Here is a 5,628-nt window from a genome sequence, read left to right as displayed (position 1 = left end):
CATATTTTTTTATGCCCTTATTTTTTATGCCCTTATTTTTATTAAGGCCTTACAGAAATAAGGCCTTATTTCTCGTAAGGCCTTATTTTCAAATAAGGGCTTATTTTTTTATGCCCATATTTTTTTAAGGGCTTAAAGATTTAAGGCCTTAATAATGGAAAATAAGGCCTTATTTTAGAAATAAGGGCTTATTTTCAAAAATATGGGCATATTTTCAAAAATAAGGGCATATTTTTTTAAGGGCTTATTTTTTGGATTTTTGACCCTTTGTGCCAAGGATAGATTTGCATGGACGTAGAGAGGCAAATACACGTGGCCAATGTCGGATCAGTGGAAGCAAGAGATTTACACCTGACGAACACACCTGCACCTGAAGAAACACACCGACTGCCACAGGACCAAAGACATAATGAGCGCAACACAATGCATATGCACAGAAAGAGGAGGGGTTAATTGTTGTAAAACACGAACCCGCACGTGCTATTTGGCCACTGTGCAGACGGTATTTGCTCGACATTTGACGCCATTATGCTGCTCTTTGGCAGTGTTACTTGTCGTGACAACTTGATAACACCAAGACCCCGGGAGTAACACATTCCTTGTTTGTTTACTCTCCTGTGATCAAACACCTCGGACAATTAGTTAACAGGCAGGGCGTGTCATTCCGCGAACCTAACGTTACTGCTCGTTCTGTAGCCTATTGTTTAGATTCTTGCACCTGATCAGTCAGTTGTAGGTTACTAGGTCCGACCACGGTATTTCACTCCTACGCCCAGCGGAATATAGCTTTGGGTCTATTCATCGTGAATTAGCACATGAGTAGCATTATAGACTTAATAGTGCGTGTACCTGAAAAATAAATTATCCCATTTCCTGGAGGTGCACCATCCCCGAACACGTAGGTTGGCTGCCTTTTTGCCAGGGATGAAAATATCCTTGGCACAAAGGGTCAAAAATCCAAAAAATAAGCCCTTAATAAAATAAGGCCTTTTTTTTGAAAATATGCCCATATTTTTGAAAATAAGCCCTTATTTCTAAAATAAGGCCTTATTTTCCATTATTAAGGCCTTAAATCTTTAAGCCCTTAAAAAAATATGGGCATAAAAAAATAAGCCCTTATTTGAAAATAAGGCCTTACGAGAAATAAGGCCTTATTTCTGTAAGGCCTTAATAAAAATAAGGGCATAAAAAATAAGGGCATAAAAAAATATGGGCATAAAAAAATAAGGGCATAAAAAAATAAGGCCTTATTTTTTTGACCAATCATGAAGCTGAATAGAATTCGGCTGCGCCGCTCATGCGCAGAGATCTCATAAGAAACATGGCGAATGGGGGGGTTCAGAGATCGTGATGAATTTTTGAGAAGAATTTGTGCTGAAATTGCAAATTGCGAGAGAATTGGGGTTTTGGCGAGTTTGTGCGCGCTTTCGAATGCGTGAAGCCATGCTGTATCCGCTCGATGTTATGACGGATGTTTTGAACGAGAGGCGAGTTTGTGCGCGCTTTCGAATGTCCGGATGCGCAGTAGCGATGCGCAGAAAAATATGGGCATATTTTTTTTAAGGGCTTATTTTTTTATGGGCATATTTTTTTTAAGGGCTTATTTTTTTAAGGTCATAACAGAAATAAGGCCTTATTTCAGTGTGGTGGAGCGCAAGCGGGTGTTGCAATTACAAAAAAGCGATAGAGGGAGAGAGTACACAAACAATAAAAAGTTTGATGAATACATTGAATGATGTTCTCTGTCCTCTTTATTGCATAACACTCACGCACGCAATCACCAAGCATTTAAAATAAAAGTTAAAAATAGGTTCGTCAGACTAATGCTACTTTTCAATAAACATTTTCAACACTTAGTCTGAAAAAGGTGGAAACACATACTCCGCACTCAACTCAGAAGTAGCTTGAGGCAAATCTCTACAACGAAAAAGTTCTGTTGCCACAACACTATAAAGTCACTGGTGTACGTGTGCTCTAAAACACGCTATTAAACACGGTAGTAAAACACTACCTAGAACTAACACGCTATGCTAAACATACACGGTAGTAAAACACGCTATGCTATACATACACGGTGGTAAAACACGCTATGGTATACATGCACGGTAGTAAAACACGCTATGCTATACCTACACGGTAGTAAAACACGCTATGCTATACCTACACGGTAGTACTAAACATACACTTTGCTAAACATACACGCTATCAGAAACGCTGTAGTAAAACATACACGCTATCATAAACACGCTATGCTAAACATACGTATACACGCTATCCCACCAAGAGTCCGCTCGGCTGGGAAAACAAAAAGTAAAAGCAAAGTCAGTAATCACCGAAGCGACAATTCATATCAAAGTATCATCTCACACAGTCATCATAACCGGAACCACAGTTACAATTTCAAGTTCCAGTGTTACATCATGCATGTTTGGTTTTCTCAATCTAATCATTGGCCTTCTCTTCTGTTGTTAATTACACATCATTTTATTACAGCTGTCAATTTCCAGACAAAACAACAGACCATTTAGCCAAATCCAATATTGGTCCGAGAGGGGACCAACTTTCTGTGCTTGCTGAGATCTAATTCCACACATTCACATGACTAAAGAACAATCAAATTATTGTGCCAATTCCAAAGAAGATGTACCGATAACAAAAGGTCTATTCTCACCTGGTCTACATCATCTCTGGACACGAAACACTCCCTGGTTCACAACAGCATTCGGTTCCAGGACATACAGCCAACACACACTCCATCACTCCAATTGGTACACACCAACACACACTTTTTCACTTCACAAATGCATCACAAATGCATAATTCATCCAAAGGCCGGCAAGGCTTGACATGTTCTTTCTCTGCCAGTCCAGGCCACAAGTGCGCGTTTGTTTCAACTTTGGCCGAGTTCATTACAACTTTTACTCATTTTAGTCGGGAAAAGGGGAAGGGGGGAGAGGGTCCTACATGACGCTGCTTGATTATGCGTCGCCACCCCAAACATTCTTTTATCAATACGATCTAAACTAATTTAACTTATTAAGAACAAAACTAAGCATTCCCCATTCAGGAATATTCAAACAAATGCATAGTCTGTGTGTTTTCATTCAAACCGAACACGCAGACGTAACCGATAGACACAAGCTGACACCCCTGTCTGTGAAATGACGAAACCCTGAAACCTACGTCATACCGACGTCATACCTACGATAACAGCCTACGACGCAATACAGGCGCTAAAAATTATAATTCTATTGACACAGTCACACAATGTCAATACAGATTTCTCTCACTCACCACATTCTCCCCAACTTAGCATGACTTCTCCTGAAGGCATGTCTTGGAAACAAAAACATGATGTTAAAACCTAACCATCAAAGAAGTTTCAACAACCAATTAAAACTCAAATTGGGCTAACCTATATCTTCAGCCGTCGCAAGTCTCAGTCACAAAAGCTAATCCTGAGTAACACATTTCGAACCTACATGTCAACCACTATTTAAAGATGCATTGACTGTACCGAAACTATTACCACATTTCGAACCTACATGTCAACCACTATTTAAAGATGCATTGACTGTACCGAAACTATTAACACATTTCGAACCTACATGTCAACCACTAATTAAAGATGCATTGACTGTACCGAAACTATTACCTTAACAATGCTAACACAGACCTCAACATGTTGATGATACAGATCAGGAGGTGGGGGGGGGGGGGGGAATTCTCATTGAATAATAAAAGGAAATGATCCAGAGGACAGAGAACAACGTACTGTCAAGGACGCCAAATTTTTTTTCCCACAACAAAGTAACCTTAGAACATATTTACATGCCTAACCTGCTCTAAACAATAGGCAACACAGAACAGCTGCTCCCCAACTTTACTTGAACCCACTCCCTAAGAATCCAATAATGTTTCCATGATCCGAAGGAACCGAGGGAGTACGTCAACTGCACGCGAATGCACTGTGCGGGGTTCCTTGTACAAGTTAGTATATAAAATGTAATAATATGTAGATATATCCTTCACCATCCTTCTCTCCCAATATGTTTGATATTTTTAATATTCGGTATTTCAACAATTAAATGTTGCTCACCATGTTTGCTTAAAACAAATTAACTAGCAACGCATAACCCAAGCCCCAGACTTCGCATGGTTAACGTTTCAGGGCGATCCCGGTGAGAAGACACTGTGGGGTTGCTCATGGGACTACCCCCCACTGCATCTTCCATCTCACCGTCGCTCAGGGCGATCCCGGTGAGAAGACACTGTGGGGTTGCTCATGGAACTACCCCCCACTGCATCTTCCATCTCACCGTCGCTCATGGTGAACAATAAAACAACATTATCACACAAGTGACACTATTCTGCTCAAATGTATACAAAATGCTTGAACATAAACACAGCACACAAATGAGGCAAATATGCAGTAATGCTCACTAGACCCACAAGTCCACGAATTCATCAAAATGTCACTACCGGGTCAGTAGCAAGACATGATAAAGCACAAGATATACAGAACGCACACGGTATCAGGACGCCTGTTCCGCATCAGCCACTGTTCCTCTGTGGAAGATATTTAAAAATTCCACTCACCGTTGGCCGTCGATACGTTCCACTAAATGTCCTTTCACATTACTGGCACGTGCAGAAACAAACACAGTCACCACAGATCCTCGGAAATTGACGGTGTTAAAGTCGTCCACTCCCTGGGGTTGGTCGATAGTCGAGCTGGAGTCTCTCCTCCAAAGTCCGTCCATCACCGGGTCGTTCCAGGTTGGTGACGGTGGTTCCAGGTTGGTGACGGGTGGTTCCAGGTTGGTGACGGGTGGTTCCAGGTTGGTGACGGGTGGTTCCAGGTTGGTGACGGGTGGGATAGCGTGTATACCTAAACTACTCGTGTACTACCGTACTACTTTCTATTCTCAAAATATGTGTCCACTTATCTGTACTGTCGGCGACGCCAAAATGTGGTGTCAGAAGTGGGGTGAGGCACAGTTCTACAACGAAAAAGTTCTGTTGCCACAACACTATAAAGTCACTGGTGTGTGCTCTAAACACGGTAGTAAACACGGTAGTAAAACACTACCTAGAACTAACACGCTATGCTAAACATACACGGTAGTAAAACACGCTATGCTATACATACACGGTGGTAAAACACGCTATGGTATACATGCACGGTAGTAAAACACGCTATGCTATACCTACACGGTAGTAAAACACGCTATGCTATACCTACACGGTAGTACTAAACATACACTTTGCTAAACATACACGCTATCAGAAACGCTGTAGTAAAACATACACGCTATCATAAACACGCTATGCTAAACATACGTATACACGCTATCCCACCAAGAGTCCGCTCGGCTGGGAAAACAAAAAGTAAAAACAAAGTCAGTAATTACCGAAGCGACAATTCATATCAAAGTATCATCTCACACAGTCATCATAACCGGAACCACAGTTACAATTTCAAGTTCCAGTATTACATCATGCATGTTTGGTTTTCTCAATCTTATCGTTGGCCTTCTCTTCTGTTGTTAATTACACATCATTTTATTACAGCTGTCAATTTCCAGACAAAACAACAGACCATTTAGCCAAATCCAATATTGGTCC

At 41.1% G+C, this 5,628-nt stretch overlaps 1 long non-coding RNA gene across 1 annotated transcript; it reads right to left on the bottom strand.

The window, feature by feature from the left end:
* Window positions 1–1,733: 1,733 nt before the first annotated feature.
* LOC138958466 (uncharacterized) lies at window positions 1,734–5,267 on the bottom strand. Its single transcript, XR_011453412.1, has 2 exons — window positions 5,118–5,267; window positions 1,734–2,160 (listed from the first exon to the last, which is right to left on the bottom strand). It is a non-coding gene; the product is annotated as an uncharacterized lncRNA (long non-coding RNA).
* Between the last annotated feature and the right edge of the window lie 361 nt (window positions 5,268–5,628).

Source organism: Littorina saxatilis, linkage group LG2, assembly GCF_037325665.1.
Source record: "Littorina saxatilis isolate snail1 linkage group LG2, US_GU_Lsax_2.0, whole genome shotgun sequence".
Classification (NCBI taxonomy): domain Eukaryota; kingdom Metazoa; phylum Mollusca; class Gastropoda; order Littorinimorpha; family Littorinidae; genus Littorina; species Littorina saxatilis.
This window is presented reverse-complemented; position numbering and strand designations above follow the sequence as displayed.